Source organism: Pleurodeles waltl, chromosome 5 (genome assembly GCF_031143425.1).
Source record: "Pleurodeles waltl isolate 20211129_DDA chromosome 5, aPleWal1.hap1.20221129, whole genome shotgun sequence".
Classification (NCBI taxonomy): Eukaryota; Metazoa; Chordata; class Amphibia; order Caudata; family Salamandridae; genus Pleurodeles; species Pleurodeles waltl.
In genome coordinates this window covers 861148963-861172720 of record NC_090444.1, presented here as the reverse complement: position 1 = coordinate 861172720, position 23758 = coordinate 861148963, and the positions used below count along the sequence as shown (strand labels likewise).

The 23758-nt window shown below is 44.9% G+C and overlaps 1 protein-coding gene across 5 annotated transcripts in view; it reads right to left on the bottom strand.

The window, feature by feature from the left end:
• Nucleotides 1-23758, bottom strand: part of OSGEP (O-sialoglycoprotein endopeptidase) — a 457196-nt gene that overhangs the window by 422966 nt on the left and 10472 nt on the right. Inside the window, exon 2 of one of the 5 annotated variants that reach the window (XM_069234949.1) lies at nucleotides 16018-16315. The exons of the other annotated variants lie outside the window; for them this stretch is intronic. The gene's annotated coding sequence lies outside the window, so the exon portion shown is untranslated. The remainder of the gene's footprint in view (nucleotides 1-16017; nucleotides 16316-23758) is intronic. 5 annotated transcript variants of the gene reach the window in all.

Below are 23758 nucleotides of genomic sequence, written 5' to 3'. Positions count from 1 at the left end.
TCTAAGTGTGAGGGTATCCCTACAGACCCCAGGCCAATTCCAGACTCTAAGTGTGGGGAGGCCATCTTACAGTATAGCGATGCGAGTGGTCCAACTACATAACGGCTACTCCGAACCTAGGCATGTTTGGTATCAAACATGTTGGAATCATGCAAGTACACCAATTCAACTGTTAGTTGCATGATACCACGTACCCTGGAGGTTTCCTAGTTCAGCCTGTGCAGTCTTATGAGGTGTAGCTGCCAGCCCACACTGCTTCTGACCCCAGACATTGTTCTGCCCTCCTGCTTGTGAGTCAGGCTCCAGCTGGAAGAGCAGAACAAAGGATTTCCTGCAAGGGAGAGGTGTGATCACCTCTCCCTGTGTATTAGGTGTCTAAGGGCTGGGATCGGGTGGCTCTGTTTGCACCAGTTCAGGAACTCCCAGGCCCCCTCTGGGGCAAAACTACACAAAGGACAGGGGAGTGACTACCCCCTGTTTATCTCCACCCCTAAGGAAGGTGCACAAAGCTCTGTCAGGTGGCCTCTTGATTTGGCCAACTTGGAAATGAGATGTGCAGAGGCCCCTGGGAGCATCTGACTGGTTAGACCTATACAAAATAACCATCAGAAATAGCATAAAAATACACATGACCCCAGGGGAGGGCCAAAACATACTAAGAAAGTGGAATGTGAAACAGTAACTCCAGCCAAGGTAAGTGTGGTAGTTAGCTAGGGGCTTAAGGCAAGTAGGAACACTATATATGTGTAATATCTCCAAAGGGAGATATATCAATGTCAGTTTAGTAATAGTGCTGTAATAAAGTATCCTATGTTTTGCAACAATTGTGTGGTTCTTTCTTGTGAGTGAGTTACTGTCTGACTACTGTGGTATTGCAAGTGCTTTACATTCCTCCTGGATATTTTTTAGCTGCTCGCTTCAGCTACCCCTAGAGAGCTTCTGCTATCTGGACACCTATTTACTATCACTAAGGGTTGCCTGGACTCAGTCTAGGGTGCCACACCATAGGTGTGCACCATAAACTGGACCAGCCTCCTACATGGGAGATGTTCTCACTCAATGTCCTCAGATCCGAAGAGGTACGTGTGTCATCTCCACTCCTGTGGGACATTGAGACGTTGAGCCAGATTATCTTGAAGGGACTTCTTAGATCGGTAGGAAAGGCAAGCCTTGAGGGCAACCTCATTGCCTGGGAGTCACACACAATTACAGACCTGATAGAGTTTGGACTGAGGGTAGCAGCGAGGATAGTAACAAAAAGGCATCAGTTCCATCACTGTCAAGACATAGTGGAGACATGCAGACAGGAGACAGAAGTAGGTCCTGAAGGCCCACTTGGGCTGAAGTCAAACTGACAGTTGCCCGCGAAGTTTAAGCCATCGAAAGTACCTTGTGACTTGAAAGACTTTGTTAAAAAATAAAAAAATAAAAAATAAAAAAAATAAAAACATCCAGATCTAACAATAGATGGCAGGAGTATGCACAACATGGGTCTCTACAGCCACATGCCTCAAAAATATTTATACGGATAGCCAATAGTCAATATGCTTTTGGAGTGACACATAGGTTTGATAACCTATGGCAGCGACAGAGTTTTCTCACTTCAGCAGGAGAAAAGATCAAACACAGCCCACTAATTAACTAAGAAAGTTGCCATAGAAAAATGGAATGCACTTCAGATCAGCAAGGCAAAAGGCTCAAGCAAACACTGCATTAGTGTATCTAATGCATAAGTTGCAGGATGCTCACGAGGAACTGATATCTACTAACCCAAATAATTGCAAAGGGTAGCAATAATAGATGAACCTGAGAAATAGGAAAAGGAAAGAATAAAGGCTTGAGATGTGTGGGTAGGAGCAAAAGGAAACATAAGATTACCTAATGCCTTAGTACAAAACATGGTCCTGAACATTCACAGGCCAACCTCACATTGGCAGGGATATGATGTGCAGGTATTTGTCTCAGTTGTGGGACTATAATGACTTTTGAAAACATGCAGAGGCAGTGTGCCACACTGCTGTCTTATCTGACTGCATAAAAACAGACAAAGGACATTTTCCTCCAGCAGAAGCATCGTTCAGAACATCCACAGATTTTACAGAGCTTCTTCAAATCAACAGGTTTTCATATGCACTGGTGGTAGTCTGTATGTTCTCGGGATGGGTGGAGGTCTACCAGACAAAAGAATGTGGATGCTTTGACTGTTGCTAAGTATTTGCTGAAAGAACTATTTCCAAGGTTTGGCTTGCCAAAGGTCTTGTTGTCAGACAGTAGGCCCCATTTTCTGAACAAAGTGATGGCCTGGGTGACTAAATCCTTGGCCATATGACAGGGGTTTCATTGTGTACATCACCCACAGGCAGCAGTGGGGAATGGAAATGGCATCCTAAAGGCTAAGACTGAAAAAATATGTGCTAATACAAGCTTGACTTGGATTGATGCCCATCCCCTAGCCTTAATGAGTATGTGAAATACCCCACTGGTTGTGGCAGAGAGGAAGTGACGTTGCTGCGACAGCGAGACAGCAGTGGATAGCGGTGGAGAGGAGTGGATTGTCAGGCGGGAGCCAGGCTCCCCAAGGGACCAAGGGATCAAGGGGAGCGAGGCACCCAGCTGTGGCGAGGGGCAGGGTGAGCTCCCGTTCCGCTCCTGTGGTCTGGTGGACAACAGCGGAAGGTGGAAAGCAGAAGTCGTCTCAAGTTACGCAGTGCCGTCTTGCTCACATCACAGCACAGCAAGGATTGGCAGAGCGGGCAGCTATTGGGGGGGGGGGGGGGGGGTGGGCTGTTCTACCACTCCCACGACAAAGTCACGGTCTTCAGCGAGTCGCTGCCATCAACGAGGAGCCTGCTTCCACTTGCACCTCGCATCGTAAGGCACCGTAAGGTAAGGCAAGAAACAGCCGCGGACGGTGCAAGCTAAGGGGAGCAGAGGGGAGGCTGTCCCCCGCTCCCAGGAGGTCAAAAGGAGCCGGCCAAGCTAAGAGCTATTGTGTCGTGTCGGCGCAAGCTACGAGGAGCTTCTGGAAAAAGTGCAAGTGTCACTCCCGCCCCAGGGAGCTCACAGAACAGCGGCAGAGCATGAAAAACGTTGGGAAGTGAGTGTGACTCCGCATGCCCCTCACCCATTACCCCGGTCCCGCACCTCCCTACGCTCCCGCCTCGCCCCAGGGGAGTATAGCAGAGCGGTAGTGCGGGAGGGGGAAGAGGTGGCAGAAGCCTGCAGTTGCAGTACCGGCAGAACTACCAGCAGAAATATAGCAGTAGTAGAGGTTCCAGCTCTATTTGAATAAAAAAAAGAATAAAAGACAGGAAACAGTCGTGGGAAGGCGGGTCACCCCCTTCTTTCTCTACAAAAACCATAAAGCGGTTGTAGTGGGAGTGGCTGAGTAAAGAGTACAGACACCAAGAGTCACCGCAAGAAAAGTCATAGGAAAGACGCTTGTCCTCTACGCCACTCTTCCCAATTCCTGCACCAGGATATCTTGGAAGCTTAGCGGAGCTCTTGGCAGCAAGAAAGACCATGTGAGAGTGGCGTGTGGAAAAAAGAAAGAAACACCTGATACATTTCTAAGGAAGTACCTGAACACTGACGAAGCTTCTAGGAGCTAGCGGCACAGAGGAACGAGGTTTAGCAGATGGTGAGGACCTGCGGGTCTGGCTGAGACTAGGTTGAGCTGTGAACTGAAGGGGGGGTCCGTCACCAGACACTAAGGTGCTGTGATCTGCTGCTGACCTTATACTTATTATCTCTTTCCTCTGGTCTGGTTTTGACCCACCTTGACCTGCTCCGCTTTGCCCTATTTTATTGAACCTTAGCCTGTCTGCAATTGAGATAATAGGGGTACTTAAGGTCGGTGAACTGTAGACTGCACGTGGATCAAGTACCTTTAAGTGAGTGTGGGCCCACATCTTGAGAGAAATAGAAAGGCGTAGCAGGAAATCGCAGCAAGAATCATACCAGTAACTTACTGAGTCCCAGTGGAGCGTTAAACAACACTCTGGACAGGAAACCGGTATGCTGGGTGAGTGGATCCAGGACAAAAGCTGCTTACAGTAGAAACAGAGTGAAAATCAGGAATAAATAAGAATGACTTCTAAATGTACGAGAAGGAGTAGGTCATTCCTTAATAAGGCCTGCAAAAAAAAAACAAATCAAACCCTTTAAGGAATAAGGGAGTGCAACATCTAAATGTAAAAAGTTTGAACTCTATCCTCCCATTTCTTCTAGAGGACTCCTGTGAGAATACAATTGTCAAGGCAGGAAATACATCCAGTGTCAACAATAATATCACTCAAGGTCCTGCCCAGGGTAATGGCTTGAATACCTTGACGGATGATGGCACTACGTTCAGGGAGGGATCAGTTGTTCGTACCACCTCCCCCCTCCTGAGTAAGTTCAACCAAGCCGAAATCATGGAATTTACCCTTCCAGACATTGATCTGGACGAGGTGCCCGGCCACAGAATTGTCCCCCATCCATCCCAATAATGCCTGAAATAGCTCAAACTAATATCAATTCCCCTTTGCTAAAGCTCTTTAGTAGTATGCCCTCCGATCACTTACTTTCTGATTTAAGATCTTCAGAAACCCCAAACTTGGTGGGTGCACCAGAACAAAACATAGTCCTTTCTGAATCTTTTTAGTGCTTTGAAAGAATCCTATCGTCTATTTTGGAACTTCTTGAAAAATCCATAAAAAATTCCGATCATACTCAAGATATTCTCGTTTCCATTTTAAAAGTCTTATTAGTAAATCAAAATGCGCGCCACTCTCCTGATGCGTCAGCCAAGAGAATAAAAAAGGATGCATCTAAAGGTTTGGGTCTAAATATAAAATGGTACCAGTTTGCAGTTTCCAATTGCTGAAGATTTGACGTTCATAGATGATCCCACTCCAATAAAGGACCCAAGCAGGAAAACCACACTTGGATGAAGTAGTCTCCTCATTGGCGAATTTGGCCCCCGAAGAGAATGAGATTTATTCTCTGGACAACCTCTTCTCTAGTATGAATTCAGCGCACAATATTTATCCATCAGCCCATGATGTCCAGAATAAGGAATCCGCCCTAAATCCTTCCGCGGCTCCATTTATAATCTTTCTTCCTAAAGCTCATACATCTCTAAAGCGGACAGAACAAAATGAAATCGACTTGAAAAAAGCTAGTAAAACAATTAAAACAAGAGGGGAAAAAGACGTCACAAAAAAGGAACAGGCAACTTTCCAAAAAGAAAGCAAGGAAGTTTAAGATTGAGGAAAGGGAACAGGTGGAACCTACGGTCGTGTTGGAACAGGTCCCCTCACTCAAGAACTTTCAGAACAGGACTGAAGAGGCGACTCTGGCTGTACTGCCACGAGATCATGGACAAACAGATCTTTCTATGACATCTAGCGGTATATCTGATTACATCAACATAATCCCGTCTGAGAAATACTCCAAGCCAGTAACAAGATTGAGCTCCCATGAGTTAGTGACTTGAAGACTGATGTATGCCTGGGGGAAATGGGGGATACTGCCACATTGCACTAGGCAACTTAACTGCTGAGAGACTATTTCTTTGCGCTAATGAAAAGGTGAAGGATACTTTACCAGAGACCTTAGAGAAGCCAGGACATGACCTACAACCTGGTGACTGGGTCCTGACCAAGAACTTTCAGACAACACATTGTCTGGAGCCATGGCAGACCGGCCCAGAGCAAGTCCTGTTGGTCACTCACACCAGAGTCAAGTGTATTGGTCACAATAACTGGATTCATACGTCACATGTGAAAAAGACCGCTGCACTTAATGGCCATATACAGCCTGAGTGCAGACCAGATTTGTCACATGCAATGTATGCTGAAAAACCTTGACATAACTTGCAACCTAAAGTGTCTTCCAACACGTTCCATGGTTTTGAGAAGTAAACATTGCGTTTGGAGTGTCTTAAGTGCAAATAAACTCAGACACTTTGTGCCACTGAAAATGCTGATTGTTTCTTGTACTAATGCTCTCAACAAAAGGTAGATGATATAGACATTTCAAAACCCTCTGACCATCATAGTAGAGACAGTGAAACAGGAATTGGACTCAGCTTTTTGGTCTCGACCTTGTACGGAACAAAACTATTTACCATCACACAACAAACGCTTGGTGGCAGTTATTAAATGCATCAATGCACTCAGCAGGAGTAACTGATTGTTATGTGTGTTCACACATGCCAAGTTCATCTTCTGCTCCTTTCTCATTGGTTCCTCAACACTTATCAAAGAAAGAAATTGTGTGTGTATTGCTATCACTGTATAAAGATTTAACGTCTCAGGAAAGGGATGGACCTGATGGTCAAGAAAGATGTGAAAAAGTGATATATTTGATACACTTTTTGAGGAAGTGAGAAGGAGGGATACAGTGCAAGAAACGATACCCATTATAGGACTGCCCATTTAACCTCCTGTACTAAACTAAGAGAGGTAGATAATGGCGTTCACCAGATACCACCTTCCCTCCTGGGGAGAACATTTCCGGGTAAGGTGCCCTGTGGACAATGTGCACCCTGTAGTGATGAAGCAATATGTTGATGATATACCTCTTGCAAAGAAGTTTTTGTTTATCGTTTGAAAGATGAGCCTTTGGAAGTGACCCTCAAAATGTGTTCCCTATAAGATCACTGTTCGGGGAAATAAGGGTCTTCAAATGATATCACTTACCCCTTCCATAGGGGCCTGGCTTGAGCACCCAGCTTGGCTGACTCACTTTGTGCAAGCTCCGATGCCCACCCCAGTTATCCGGCAACTGTGGAAGCCGGTCATCCATTAACATACACCCTCCTCCCTGTGTTCCCCATCCAGCCTGTGGCCAATCTGGGCAAGTCTGCATCTGTGGAAGGAGAGACAATGACATAAAGGCAGATATCATAGGGGGCCCAGCGCCAGGACTGTGGCCCACGAGGAGTGGACTCTGAAGCCGGGGCCCCGAGTGACATGGAAGAGCAACAAAAGAAGTGGCTGCAAATTTCCGAAGCAACTTGTCTGACAGGGTGCAGAAAAACAGTGCATCAAGAATTGCCAAGGTTTTGGCATACCTTACTGGCCGGGCCCGGCCTGGTGCTGTGAGCAGCGTGGCTGAAGGGAGTGAACGGACCTTGAGACATGCAGCTATGCGGTGAGCTTGAGATACATTTCTGCCCCCCCACGAACAAGTGAGGAGTGGCTTGAAGGGGCTGAGTCCAGCAGGGGCTCATCCTGCTTAAGTTCAGGACAGGTGCAGCACAGACCACTGCAGTGCATGCCACCCCCAAACACCCTTTGAGCATGCTGCTCACAGAGCTGCTGCATCCCAGTGCCTGCGTGCAGCTTAATCTGCGGTGGAGTGTGGTCTGCTTCACACAAGCTGTAGACAAATGAGGCCTTCACATGGCGAGTACAGCCATTCGGGAGGTGTGGTGTCTCATGCCCGCTATGGACCAGGTGCTACAGGGGAGGCACGGTGGCCCCTATAAGGCAGCAAGTTCATCAACTAACGGACCCACATGGCCCCCGTATGCCTACCTGCGCCTAGAATGTGATCACCCATAAGTGTGCATCTTATCAAGGTCAGGGGCTTATCAGCTGTCCATAGCTAGCACTGGAAACCCTACTGCAGTGCGATTGTCCATAATGACAGATGTTGCATCTGTTGCTGCCCTCCCCTGATAAGTCCTCTGCAGCCTTTTTTGCACAAACAATTGCCTTGTTCATAGTTTGGCCAGCTACGCCTGGGGATTTGAACGGCACAGGCAAGCGGGCTGCCACCTCCATGAGTGCCCTTTCAGCTGCAACATTGTACCATACTATACACCAACAGGGCTGCCACGCTTGGAGATTTGGGTTGCGCAGGCAAGCAGGCCCTTTTGTTTCCTCTGCAGCTACACTAGACATGCGTTGTACACCTAACACCCCTTCAGTGATGGCGGCCACATAATCTGCACCAACAGGCATCTCATGGACACAGCTGCTGCGCACCTTGAAAGCTGGGGCCGCTAAAGCTGCTATGCCCCACAAGTCGACTGGCATGGATTTGCGGGCCCACAGTGGTGGCACTGAAAGGCAATGAACTGACCTGTTGGGATGCACCGACATGGGACTTTCACACACAACTCAACAGAGTGAGTCTTCAAGGGCTTCCACTGACCACGACAGACTGCTGGGTGGTGCTGGCTCCTCCGTTCTCCATTAGCGACAAACTGGACTCTGTTCTTGCAGCGGGAGAGAAGATTGGTACCTCTCTGGAGACCACATAGACATCACTGGATAGGAAAACTGATGCGGTAACAATGGACCCGACACTACTACATGCGGATCACTGCAAGCTGGTGGATAAGGTGCATACTGCCAAACTTGACCCTTACTTAGATTCAGGCGAAGACTTGCAAACTTGACTCTTCGATGAGCCACAACACGTGGAGGCACTGGAACGCGGCATCGGAGATGCAGAGAGCCTTTCACGCTATAACAATGTATGTGTGGTGGGATTGCAGGAGGAGGTAGAGGGATCAGATACTGTTGCATATGTACGGCAGCTGCTACCTTCTTGGTAGAGCGTGCCTATCAGGTCCAGGATGGCCGACCGCCGCCAGGATCCACTCCTAGACCATTTTTGTTCTGCCTGCTACATTACAGGGACAAAGATGCCGTCTTGCGTGAAGCACACACAAAAATGTATTGCATGAAATTAAGGGGGGGACAATGCAACTGTACTGTTTTTTCCAGATTACATTGTAATGTGCAGAAATAACGCAGCTCTTTCCTCGCGGTTAAGCTACGGTTCCGTAAACTTGACATCCAATATGCTCTCCTCTACCTGGCGCAACTGTGTGTATTGTAATGCCTCATCTATTCACTTTCTTTAGCGGGGGAAACGATTGGGGGGGTAGGTGGTGTGGGGCCAACGCCTGACCAAATAATAGGTATTCGTCATCATTGCAATAACGACAGCTTCAGCAACCGGACGGATCAGGTTCTTTTATAATTATGGGCTGCTGCAGGTGCCTCAGCGACAATATGGGAAGCTCCCTCATTGACTGTCAAGCTTTTCACTTATCAGTTTGTTTTACAAGGGAGAGGGGGCATTGAAGTGAGGCTCCTGTAGCTCCTGCTTTGTAAACAGTTTTCATGACAATTGATGCATGCCATGGCAAACAGAATGGTTATGTCCTAATGTCTGTACAGGTTCATTATACGGGCTGCCTGTCTGCCTGCCTAGTTCTTCCTCCCCCATCAGGTCCTCGACTAGTTTCCCCTAGCTGGGTTTTAGTTCAGCATTGTTTGGGGGGGGGAGCATGTTGCACCTCTGCTCTATTGGTATTAATTAATTTCTGTTTATGGTTTGTAATTGTTTAGATGTGATCCACAGCTCATTGTGGCTCAGGTCCCCACTTCCACCTATTCATATAAACACTTCACTCTCGCTGACACTTTCATGGTGCCCAGTGATTAGGCGATATGTCCTACACCACATAACCCATTTTAACATACTTACATGGAATGTGAGGGTCATGCACAAGCTGTGGTGTCGCTACTCAGTCTATACCGACCTAAGGAGCCACTCAACGCACATAGCATTGTTGCAAGAGACACACCTTATCCATGCTGAAGCTTTCAAACTGCAGAGATGCTGGCGTGGGCAAGTATTTGCTACCAATTATCCTACTTCTGCCCGAGGGGTACCTCTGTGGGTGAAGACAGGAACAGTGGAAGACACAATATTAGAACCAGAGGGCAGCTATGTCCTGGTGAAAGGCCATCTAAATGACCGCACCGTCCTCCTCATTCCATTTATGCCCCAATACTGAACAGGCTAACTTTTTCATGCTCTCCTTAACACACACTCTCTCAACTGAGTGATACACCTTGGCTTCTTGCGGGGGGCGGGTAACGACACTTTAACAGTATACCGGACACTGCCCTAAATCGTTCCATACCCCCCCTTTCCCAGCACAGCTGCCACTTCCAATACTCAGATGTTGACCGAGTGGCCCCATCAATTTTGGCGTTTCCAGAAATCGACCACAAGAGTATACTCCTTTTACTTGGTGTCACAAAACCTGCATGTCCGAAATGAGATTCACTCCGCTACACGCCTACACCGATCCTCCCTTTACGGCAACACTGTGAAACAGACTTAAGGTGCCCCTGCACCGATAAGGAATGGGCAGCTTTACCAGTGAGCCCAAAGCATGTGCCACGCAATGCCAGGTTTAAGCTCATTTAGCTCAATTTAATACATAGGGCTTATCTTACTGCTACTAAAGTGAACCGGTTTTATCAAAGAGTAGATGCAGCCTGCCTGCGATGTGTACTAATAGATGCTGACTTACTGCATATGTTCTGGATCTGCCGAGGTCACATAACTAGTGGACACGCATCAACTTCGGCTTGTCTCATGTACAGAGCGCCCAAATTTGCCCATGTGGGAAGTATGTCTCCTGGGGTTGTACCATAGACACAAGAAGCACAGGGTGACCTCCCATTTCTTAGGCTTGGGCTTTTTTAGTGGCCAAGCGTCTTATCACAAGGAGATGGTAGCTTGGAACACTCGATTAACTTGGCACAAGCCAAAAGCGTAGCCTTACAAAGGGAAGAGAAACTAGGACTGAGAAAATAGCACATTGCCGATTACTGGGAGACTATTCTATCGACCTGCAGTCTAATCGAACACACAACTTCAATGATGGCACTGCCAATGTGGCAGGGACACTAGACATGTAACTGAGTTTGTTGGTTGCTCCTAACTACCTTCTTCACTGTGATGCCCCCTCATGCCTACACCTTCCAAAGTCCTCAACACTGGGTACATCACGTACGAACCTTCAGCGACGGCTATTGTGAGAAGTGGTGGCGAGTAGCCACACCAAGAGGTCTATTAAGTTGTTTTGTTAAAATGTTATTTGTTCCATTACTGTCAAATGTATGAATCTGTCTGCACTGCCATAGGCGTCTTGCCAGACAATTTGTCATTGGCTTCCTGACACAACATACTTATCCTTAAGTCTTGTTTAAGCTTTGCTGTTGCATGTTATAAGATATTTTGAATTAACCGTTGAAGGTGTTGTTGCTAGGGTGTTATATGTGAAACTTTAATAAACAGATTCAAACAAAAACAAAAAAAAGTTACCCCTTCCATTCTTATCCACAGTGATGAGAACATAGGAGCTATGAAGGAACACTACTGGATTTTTGGTACGAATGCGTACACTTAACTTCCTATCGGATGGTCGGGTTATTGTAACCTAGCCAATGTCACAAGCCCCTTTTTGTTATCCCCAGACAAGACATGCAATATCACAAGGTAAGAAAAAAGAAAAGATATTTAGGTACAGCAGTTACAAAGTTAAAAATACCAAAGAGTGAGAAAGGTGTGGCAGGGTTTTTTCCCATGGTATGCTGTAGGGAATAGCACTCACCATATAGATAAATTATCAATGGAACTGGAAGAACTGTATAATTGGGTGATAACGGGGTTTCTGTCTTTGACCACAGAAGCGCATGCCATACAGCTAGGGGCGTTGCAAAATAGAGTGGTGTTAGACTATAGTTTTGGTGAAAAATGACAGTCTGCCATTTGGTGGGGAATCAATGCTGCACCTATATCCCTGATGTAAATGCCACCATGTCACATGTAATATCCCACCTCAAAGACAAAATACACAGGGAATAAGTCATCCTAAAGGTGAGGGGTGGGATATCTGGGGATGGATGGAAAATACAATTGGTCCGCTTTGGTGGAGAATACCGAGTCAAGTCAAACTTTATTTCGGTTACCAAAGGTAAGCATAAAAGTACATCAAAATCACATCATTAAAATGCTCGCAACAGACTACAGCACAAGAATACAAACATTGATAGATACAAACACTGTTTCATAGATGAAGGAGAAAAAATAAAAAAGCTTTTAAGAACCACCAGTATAACACATTGGGGCTATATCAATCCCTGTAGGATGCTTCCTTGTCCCAGAGGCAGTGATCGCAAATAAAGTGCAAATGTCGTATAACAATGTATTACATGAGTCCTGAATAATATTTAACAAAGAACATAAACTTAAGTGGATAAAATATGTAATTCCTACACAACATTTAACAAGGCAAAGTCTGATGCGTTGCCCCTATACGGAGGCCCACCCAGAAGAAAAATTCCTTTCTGTTAAAACAACATTGTTTTCCTTCTAATAATTGCACATTTTTAAAAAGAGAAAAGATTTACACAGTTAGATGGCAACTCAAGTTGCTGCAGATAAAGCTTGTCTTGAAGGTAGTTTTCGCCTGGGCCAAGTCAGATTTGGGCATGGTAGCCAGCTCAGAGAAGAGTTTTGGCCTCCCCAAGCTCAACAATTTGGTCTTAATATAATTGAACCACAGGATTTTCAGGCCTCTCTCACACAAGAGACAATCCTTGATAACCTCCATATTAAATGAGGCATATGGGTTCTCTCAGATCAAGCACCTCAAAAGCAGAAGGGCCAACTTGATGATGTGTTCCACGTAGTCCATCCCAAGCTCGTTGTGCGTAATAAAAGTTGAACACACAGATAGAATGCCCAGGAGCTGCCTCAACACCTTATTTTGTTCACCCAGGAGAGAAGATTTATGTTAGAGTATCCCCAAATGCCCGACCCAAACGTGAGAATTGGGGGACACTTTTCTATAGACCTCCTATAGACCTCCAGGACAGAAGCGACTGTTTTTTTCTCAATAAGATTAGCAAGATTGAAAATATACGCTAATGAGCTAATGAGCTAATGCATTTTTGGCACACTTTGGTGGTGCACGGTCCCGAGTTACCCTTTGCATCAAAGACAACATCCAAGTATGAAAAATCCTGGGTCAGATCGACAGGGTGACCTTGCAGAGATATACCCCTCATATTATGTTGCCCAAGATTACAGGCCATAATAACAATTTTTGTTTGATTGGTAACAAGACCTAGTGAAACCCATGAAAAAAAAACATTCTTGAAATAAAATATTAATGACGTTGGGAGTGCTAGAGAGTAAAACTGCATCGCCTGCATGAAATAAGACTGGGACCTCTTATCTGTCAATTGAGGGTGTGTCTCAATCTTTGTTAGACAGGGCTGCACCTAAGTCATTAATATACAAAAGAAACAACAATGGCTCTAGGATGCAGCCCTGGCAGACTCCTCTCCCCAGCTTAAAGCTATCTCTCTGCTCACCTGGAGGACCATACCTAACTGATTCAGACAAATCATAATGCAGTGCTCTCAGGAACTGAACCAGGTGATCATCCATCCATAAATTAATCAGAATATCCCTCAATTTGGACCTCCCTACACTCTTGAAGGTGCTGGAGAGATCCATGAAGGCCAGGCACATGTAGCCCCTCTTTACAACAGTGCATATTTAGGCTATTTAGATTTATTGCTCCACCGCGCCGAGCCCCTAACAAAACCTATACTGCACCTCTAACAGCACGTCTGACTCCCTAACCCAGGTTAAGAGGCATTCCAAAAAAACTCTCTCCGTCAACTTGACAACAGAGTCCACTGGGGATATCGGCTAGTAACACCCTGGGGATTGCTCCTTTTGAAGAAGTACAAATGACAGCAGTTCACCGCAACTGAAGGAGACCCGACTTGCTGATGACATTGAAGAAATTGCACAACAGGGGAGCACACAATTCCAGAGATGACTTATCCAGATCCATCGGTACCCCATCTGGACCTGGGTCCTTATTTGAGGGCCTTTTATTAATTGCCTCCCTAACCTCAACACGAGTAAATTCCAGAACTAATGGTAAAGACACCTCCTTCTTGTCAAGCTGGGTGGGGACGTTAGACCTGCAGACTTCTTTAAAATTACTCACCAGGCTTCTGGGCTTATTACAATATTGGGTTTTACAATCACAGTTTTTATGTTATCAGCCACTGCCCAGAAGGCCCTAGTATCTTTCATCCTGCAAGCCATATCCAGCTTTACCCAGGATTCGTTTTGAAGGTCTTTACTACTGAACTGTTGGGCTGCCTTGTACTCTTCTCTGCATCGTTGGACTTTACTAATGTCCCTGGGTATTTCCTTCAGTGCCTCCTGTAGGCGCACCAAGGCCTCTCTACAGGGTTGGTTGAACCACTTAACCTCATGGACCCCCGGTCTACTAGGTTTCATGAACAGACTACTTACAGCTGAACTCAGCTTAACAAAATGGTCGACCACCGTGCAATGATAATTGTCAAGAGTAAGACAATTAAAAAACAAAGGGAGATGATCCAAACAAAGTTTTAACAAAAGAGTTTTCAGAACAGCATTTCTCCATGCCAGAGACAGGCCTTAGGTCTTAAATGTTAAGGATTGGGAAGCCAAACTCTTATCGCTGCAGCCCAGTCCTGGGGTTACATAAACTGAAGCTTAAAGGATTTGGTCACTATAGAGGCTTTCATCAATGGCTGACTTAGAAACCCTTGCCAGCAAATCGCAGGTGCCAAAGATATAATCAATGACAGAGCAGCACACGCTCATTTCAAAAGTGACCTTGGCAGAATGGAATGGGTTTCAAAGTTCTTCAGCTTTAAAAAGATGGAGCATTTTATGAATTAGAAAAAGAGCATGACCCCTCTTATCCCTATGCTGACTATCACATATTGAGCTAAAACGATAAAACATAGTACACTCCTTTTCCTCCTGGGTTATCCCTAGTGTAGCATTAAAATCCCCACCTAAGATAATGTGCTACCCTTTGTGCGGAAAAGCAAGTTGTACATCAAGGCCAAGAATAAAATCAGATAACACATTAAGATTTGCCATATGGTCAGATTTAAAATACAAATTAATTACGACTATATTCAATCCATTAGGCCATGTAGATAAAAACACTTGAAATAAACTATTACTAGAGGTGATCAGGGTAATATTACACTTCAGGGTCATTCAAAATCAGGTTGTTAGTCCAGCCCTCGCCCTGCCCGACGAAGATGGGACTGCTGAAACTATGTGGGAGAAATAACCAACTTTACTGAATCTCTGTGGCCCAAGTCTCTTGGGAAAAGATTATGTTGTATTTACGTATGAAGTGGCCTCATTCTTCATGGCCCACTTTACTTACAGGGCCAACAATGTTTCAAAAGAAAATGTTAACCCCATGAGCAGGATCCGGAGGGATGGCCGAATTTGCTTCACGGTGTAACAGAGATAGCTATTTGAGGTCAGCAATGGTCAGGTTCCTATTGTTTTCTAAGACAATAGGTATGCAGGGCTGGACAGCTAAAGGGTGCACTCCACAACTAGCATCCTGAAGGGATTCAGCTCAATCACATTGCAAACACTAAGTCAGTAATTTTCTGAAAAATTGTCCAGGGGGTAAAGCGATTATGAGTGGAAATATTTTAAGAAAATGGCTGTGGTGACCTGGGACAGGGAAAACACTCCAGTGTGAGGTGTTTTGGACAAGTCTCTATAAAATAGCATAGGGCAAGATTTTGACATTGCCACTTTTGATTTGACCTAGACAGGAGGCTCAAATGAGGTCATCTGCAACCCTGGGACGTCTGAAGGTAACAATAACACAATCCCTCCTGAATTCTTTGAGCATCTTCCTGACCCACTGTGAAAATGTAATTGAAATGCTTTTCGTAACTGCAGTAGTTGTTTAGTATTAGTGCCTTCATTTGTAAAATGCTTTCATGCGGTTTTTAAATATGTGTTGAAAAGTGCTCTGCCAGTAGTTTTCCGTGGGCACCTGGGACTGCTGTGCTTCAAGGTCGTGCCTTCCTAGTTTTCTGTAACTATCTTTCGGGAAGCATCTGCAGGAGATAACCTTTCACCCATAGTCCTGCTATCAGGAGAGACTCCTACTTGCAAGCAATTGCTTAAACTGGTCTGTGTAATTGAAGTTTCTTGGTCTGACTAGATATAAAAACAGTATGAAGACGTGTATTTTCATCACTCTGCCCGTGTGTCTGTCTTTAGACACACTGGTATTTTTACCTGCTGCAGCGCAGTAAATCTTTGACTCAACTGCTCCGGCTCTTTGCATTCTTACCAAATACTCACCCTTATCTTGGAAGAGTGAGGAAACAGGAGACAGGAAAACCGGATTCTCAAATGGTGGCCTGAACGGGGACTCGACGTGGAGGGTTCTACAAGCAACTGTGGCAGAGGCGAAGTGACTTGAGACCGCGGCTCGTGGGGGCCCCACAGGAGACACGTTTCTCGCACTGCCATCCAAAGTCCCAGACAGCTGTCCCTCTGCACTTGGGACTCCCCCGGCTGAGTCTCCAACCCAGTGATTGATCCAGAAGAATACAGAGACCTGGACCTTCGCAAGCAAATTGGGTGAGGTTGTTCTAAACTGAAAGAAATTTTTATTGTATTAATGGATGAATAATTGTTTTAAAAACAGGCCTGATGGACCGAAGTCCGGCATGGATTATGGTAAAAAATGATGGGATGGGACCGACATTATGGAGTAAATTATGGAACAAATATACAGATGGAAATAGGGAACTACAATGGCTCATTTGATCCTGATAAACTTCGCTACTTACAGGAAATATTATTCAAGAAACGAGTTAGGCAAGCCATGTGGGACAGTTTTCAGGTGTGGGAGAAACATTCACTGCAATTAGCAATGAAAGAATTAAAAGAACCTGAGAAGAGGAAAACTGTGGCAGAAAGCTAGGGAATACGATCAGGAGAAAAGAACAGATGGATAGGGAGTTTAGAATATCTTGTAATAAAATGTATCCCTCTAGATGGCAGAAGGAGGAGGGGGGGATGAACATTTGTAAAGTCTGTTTAACAATCCTCCTCCATGTGCGCATACTGCTCCGGTGCCTGCACCGCCAGCACCTCATCCTCCACCACAGCAGGGACCGCAACAGAGACAACCACAAGCTGTCCCTGGCCCAGTTGTGGTACAGGCTCCAGTCCTGCCTCCCTCCCTCCCTCCCTCTTTGATTCCACAAAATGCCCCTGCGGTAATGCCATTTACTCCACCCCCAAGGAGACCGGTACCGGCAAACCAGTCCCTTTGGGTAGTTCTACAGGTAATACTCCCCACGCCTCTCCAGTATCCACTCCCTCCCTACAAAGGAAAAGTTAGGAAAACATAAGATGGAGTGAAGGGTCACAAGATGGCTCATTTCGACCTAGGACACATTCAGTTTCCACTCCTCTAGACATCTGTACAAGAAAGCACAGAAATTGGTTGATGAAGTGGAACAAATACCCTTAAAATTAATTCATCCAGAGTTTGATAGACAGAAAACATTTGACAAAAATAGGATTCTGGAATATATGGGGGTACAGATTGAAGGACCTTTGTCACACATATAGTCTGCCCTATCCAAAACACACGGCTAGAATATTATATTATGCTCAGATACAATCATTTGACCCACAACAAATGATTAAAGCCTTCGAAGACACTTTTCAAAATGCTGTTGTAGTACAGCGAGGATCTATGATGCTCAGAGATGTGGACAATCACCTATCCTATCCCACCAACTTCCCATGAGGAAAATACACCCTTTGCCGCCTCCGATAGGGACTTCAGCAGGAGCACAACCCTAGTGGCAGTTTGTTCACACCCCTTGGGTCAATCTGAGCTGTTAATCAAAAAGGACGTACCCGACTACAGAAAGAACCCCACTGGGTTTTATGAGGGACTTGAATCTGCTGCCAAATTATGTGTCATGACCCTAAAAGACAGACATGTTTTTTGGAACAATGCTTCAACCAGATGTGTGAACTCTATATGAAGAATTGACAATGTACAAAGGTATAATCACACTGAATCAATATGAAGGATTGGCCCAAGCGCCTGGAGAATTGCTAGACCAGCTTATAAAGGACCTTCCTGATCTTATTCTTAGATATTTACAGGATTTTATATCCAGACAAGCAGTTGACTGGGATAAAATAACTGCATGCAAACAGAAGACAGAAGAGGAGGTTTCAGACTTCTTCACTGGGTTTTCAAAGACCATAGCAGACGGGACTTTGCCATGCAGGTAGGACAGCGTATATTTGCAGACAAATTTATCAATAATTTGCAAAAAGAGTTAGGAGATTCCATCAAGCAGTCTGAAAGCACCTGGCCCATGAAGTCCCCTACAGACGTACTAGTTATGGCTACATTCTCTGAGAATTATCATAAACAGAGGAAGGAAGGACAAGATAAAAAGAGGAAAGATTTAAAGACAAAGTCTCTGATGCAACAAGCATACCCAGATAGAGGCCGTCAGAGTCAAGTATAAAAGGAAGGGGACATGGTAGAGGGGCTGGTAGGACCAATTCGGCACCTGCGCAGCGACTTGGGCCAAAATCAATGTGTCTACTGTTTACAGGCAGGGCATTGGAAGAACAAATATCCAGGTTTGCAAGGACAGGCCAATCGTACAGGGAGGGGTAGAGGAATGTCACAGGGCCAAGGAAGGGGTGGCCAAAACAGACAGGATTTTGATCAGACTACAAGTGGAGCATCAGGCGGGCGTAGACAAAACTAATTTGACAATACACAGACGGACAGGACTTCCAATAATGATGACATCGATAGTACTTTTGAATATGGATGTCAAGGAAAAGGAGGAGGGAGAGTAGAGGTGCCCGTAGATCAGTCTGGCCATATGTGAACATGGCTATACGGTGTGAGGAGCATCCTTTCCTCATAGACACTGGGGCCACTCACACCTCCATTGCACATAATAGCCTTCCTGGGGATCCCCTTTCTGGCAAAATAATTATTTCTATTGGTTTCTCTGGAATATCTGTGCAGAGCCCCATCTCTCTACCCCTGGATATCGCTCTGGGACCCTTTTCTTTTACCTCTTCATTAGTACTTACACAAACTTGTGAGGAAAATCTTTAAGGTTTGGATCTGCTGAAGAAATTGCATGCTCACATATATTGTTCTCCAGATGGTGTATATATTATCATGGCAGATTCTGATCTAGCAAGAGCCTTTCTGTCAAGACCTGCACATCACATCCCGCCTGAGCTTCTACAGGTGGACAGTAAAATATGGGCACATAGCGACAATGTTGGGAAAATGGATATTGACCCCATTGTTATTACGGTCAAAAAGGAAGCACCCCTCCCCCGAATTCCACAGTATAAAATATCTAAGTAGGGAGAACAAGGTTTGACCTCATGAGAAAGGTAATGTTCGTGAAATTCAGGGCAGCCCACGTAATAGCCCTATACTTCCCGTCACTAAGAAAGGAGAGCCTGGTTCCCTTCCTCAATATAGACTAGTTATTGATTTGAGAGCTGTTAGTAAGACTGTAGTGCCTCAGTACCCCGTGGTCCCAGACATGAATTCTATTTTTACTACGATACCACCCACAGCTAAATATTTCACTATATTAGGTCTCAAAAGTGCATTCTTTAGCATCCCTATAGCTGAAGATAGTCAATTATATTCTCATTTACACTAAAAAATGTTTCCTTTGTGTTTTGACGCGTTCCTCAACGGTATACTGAGTCCCCCAGCATATATTCTCAAGCCCTTAAAAGGCAGCTGGACATGTTCACTCCCTCTACTGGCTCTGTTTTACTTCAATATATTGACGATTTGCCTCTGATACTGAGAAGCAATGTAAAGACACCACCCTTGAATTGCTTCACAATTTGGCTTCTTTGGGTCACAAAATATCACTGTCTAAATTACAATATTGTCAGCAGGAGGTCTCCTATTTAGGGCACCTCCTGTCGAAGGGGGGGGTAGGCGTTTGCATCTAAACGTACTGCAGCTGAGCAAAACATACAATGTCCTAAAACCCTATCTAATGTGCATGTGTTTATTGGCTTTACTTCTTTCTGTCGTCAATGGATTCCTAACTTTTCACTACTTGCTAAACCATTGCTTTCTCTCACGGTTAACCACGTGAGCATGCCTTTGCTATGGGATAATCCGTGCCAAAACACTTAATGAACTAAAATCCGCTTTGTGCAATTCTCCAGTTTTGGGCAATCCTGATTATAACAAGGAATGTGTTTTGTTTGTGCATGAAAGGGAAGGTTGCAGCTTGGCAGTATTAACACAACCCCATGGGGGCCGCAGTAGACCATGCGCCTATTTTTCCTTCATCTTGGACCCTGTAGCAAAAGCTTCGCCTAAATATTTACGTGCTGTGGCAGCAGCTACAGTTAAACAATCTGAAAGTTATGTGCTGGGTCACAAACTAACAGTAATGGTGCCGCATGCAGTTGATCTCTTGATTAATAAAACACAAACGCCACACCTAACTAATGCACGGTTGACAGGGTACGAGTTGACCCTGTTTGCTCCTAATATCACATTGAAAAGATGCAGTATTCTCAATTCAGCCACTGTGCTACCCCTCCCTGATGATTCAACTGATGTTATTCATGATTGCATAATAGCGACTGAAGAGGAGACAAAGGAACTGGTAGATCTTGTGGACACACCTTTATCTGATCCCCACAGAGAACTGTACGTGGATGGGTCTGGTTTTAAATTGCCTGATGGTACCACCACAGCTGCATATTGTGTTACAACATTAAAAACTGTGGTGGAGTCTTGTAAAATACCCCATAACACTCAGCCCAAGCTGCAGAGCTGATAGCATTAACTAGAGCTTGCGAACTGAGTAAAAGATTAACAATAAAAATATATACCGACAGCCAATATGCATTTGGTGCGGTTCATTCATTTGACAAGCTACGGAAAGAGAGAGGATTCATGGCCTCTCATGGGACAAAAACACAACATGGCGACTTGATTGTAAACCTACTGAACGCATTAACTTTACCCAACAAGTTAGCAGTAGCGAAGTGTAGTGCACATAAGAAAATAGTGGATGCGGTAGGTCTGGGCTATGCATTTGCAGATGAAACTGCCAAGAACATTGCTAGATCAGAAATGAGCTTAATGTACATGGTAGGCACTGCGAGGTGGCTTCCAGACGCACCTATGGGTGATGAGTCTGTGTAAAGGAGATACAGACTACTGCCACTGATGAAGAACTACAAGCATGGATGTCATGTACTAGGTTAGATGAAGAAAGATGCTGGGTAGACAGGTCGGAAAAACACTCATAGACGCACATGTTAATGTTATTGTTTCTTCCCCTCACATCCCAGCTCACATTAGCTCTAAAGGTATTGTGGGAACATTAGACCATGTCTGGCACAATGATAAGATTCCAAGGGCCGCTGAGTCTCATGTCCAAAGGTGTATAATATGCTCAACACATAATGTTGGGAAAGGCACTCCCCCTGGTCATTTTGCACCACCAGATCTGCCCTTTGAGGTCCTGCAGATGGACTACATAGAGAAGAAAAGAGTGAACAAACTCAAATATGTATTGGTTTTGATCTGTGCCTTCAGTAGGTGGGTGAAGGCCTACCCGCTACAGGATAATACAGCTCTCAGTACTGCCAAAATGTTACTCAAAGAGTTCTTTCAAAGATATGGTTTGCCTCAAACTCTTTGGAGTGATAACGGACCTCATTTCACTGGACAGGTGATGGATCAGATGTGTAAAGGTCTACAGATAAAGCAAAAATTTCATTCATCCCCAAGCAGTGGGATTGGTGGAAAGGTATAACGGTATACTGAAAAATAAGTTGGCTAAGATATGCGCACAGACAAAGTTCAAATGGCCTGATGCACTATCTATTGTACTTTTGATGATTCGGAACACCCCACACTCAAAAATGGGGTTATCCCCATTTGAGATTATGATGGGGAGTCCTGCCAACATTTGGGTGTGCCAAGACCAAATAAGTTTTCTGTTATTGATTATCCTTTGTTCATGGATTACTGTGCTCAGTTAACTAAAGACTTGCTTTTGATTCATGCTCAGGTGAAGGAGGCACTTCCAAAACGCCTTGAGGGCCCTGGTCACACTGTAGAGACTGGTGACTGGGTATTTGTATGCAACTTCCAGCGAAAATCCAGCCTTAAGCCATGCAGGAAGGGACCCATTCAGGTTCTGCTTGCTACGCACACAGCTGTGAAGTGTGAGGGACACAAGCATTGGATACATGCCTCACATACCAAGTGTCGCTTGCCTTTGTCATATGACCAGTGGGTGAGAGACAACATACCTGATCACAAGACAGAACAGATACCTCACCAAATACCTTTTGGGGGCGGAGAGGTAGTAATTCATGATCAGTTAGTACCTTTGGAAGAACACATTTCTGGATCACTTCCCCCTCCCAAACTATTTGACACTGATTCTGAGCCCAGGTATAATTAGCATCCCAGAAAATATACTGGGAAATAGACTGTTGGTCAAGATCGCCAATGCCTAGACCTGTCCGTAAGCTTGACAGTGAGGCTTTCAAGTAAAATACACTGGGGACTTGTTGATTTAGTAGAATAAAGTAGCATAGGGGTAGTTTTATAGTTAGATAATGGATGGGTAAAGTTACTGATATACCTCTACGTTACCCTCCGTTATGACTCCTGATGAACAAAGGTTATGTCCACGACGAGACAATACACCCCTGAGCAGAAAGAGAAAATGTTGAGGATTATGATTGTTTTCTTGATTTGTAAATTTTTGTCTCTATTGTTTTCTGGTTGGAATGGGCATATCCTGTGCACAAGATGATTCCCTCAACAACTTCACCTCCCGAGCATCAGTTCCACACATGGTCACCACACAAACAGAACCACAGAGAAGAGTATGCTAACAATTCCTTAGTAAGAACACTACGTAATGTGCTTCAGATAGCTAACAAATCAAATTGTTGGATATGTTCTTTATTACCACACACAACGGAGAGAGGAATGCCTTTTACTACTCTACAACTTTCCTTTAATGGATCATGTAGGATGGCCACACAGATGGGATGCCTAACATTTGTGGCTGTGAAACAAGATTCTCTAAGAACTATACCAGGGTATCTCAGTTTTATATCAGAAATACATAATATCTGTGGGATAAATAATGAAAGAAGGGAAAATGACTTGGAGGAGAAGGAATATGATGACTATAATAGTTCATTCATACCAGAACATGAAGAAAAAAAACAGAGCAAACTAATGTGATAGTCTTTTTTTATTTATTATTATTATTATGCAATAATAACAATATAGTCAAAGTCCCACATCTGAGAGTCCAGCCCAAACAGCACATAAAATGAGTAAAGCATAGTTATCAACAGCAACATGCAACCTTCTCTTAGTATCTTCATAACAGGATTTAGGCTTCACTGAGTACGACACAATGCTATAAAAATCTGAGCACTCCCGATGAGCACATTGAGAAACGAGAGAGCTATACAACAACAGGCAGATTCAACTCAGAAAGAAGAAGGAATTGAAGGATAGAGGAAAGGATAGGTAGAGGGGAAGGGAAAAAGATAAGAACCGTTCTGCCGCTGACAGTGCGTCAATATTCCTGCAGTCCTTGTGGGACAGCAAAGAAGGAAGGAAACCTTTTAGCGCTATCAACAGGAAGCGTCAAGCCACAAGACACTGCTAAAATCTTGATTTTCCAAAAAAGCTAGCAGTGGGCCCCATATGTCTTTCAGACGCGAGCCCTCAGGCATAAGCTCCCAATATGTCATCAGCTGCTCCTGACAGAAAGAAGCATCCCGCATCAACTCACGACACGAGGGGGTTCTGCCACGTCCCCAGCACATCGCAACCCTTTGCTTGGCCAGCAAGAACAGCAGCCCTAGCAGTCGTCTATGAGCAGCAGGGACCCCTTCCACATAACCTAAGAGGGCAAGCATAGGGGTGTGCAGCAGCTATCAGTCATTTCCTGAATGATGCTCAACACCTCTGTCCAGTATTCACGCATCTTGACAC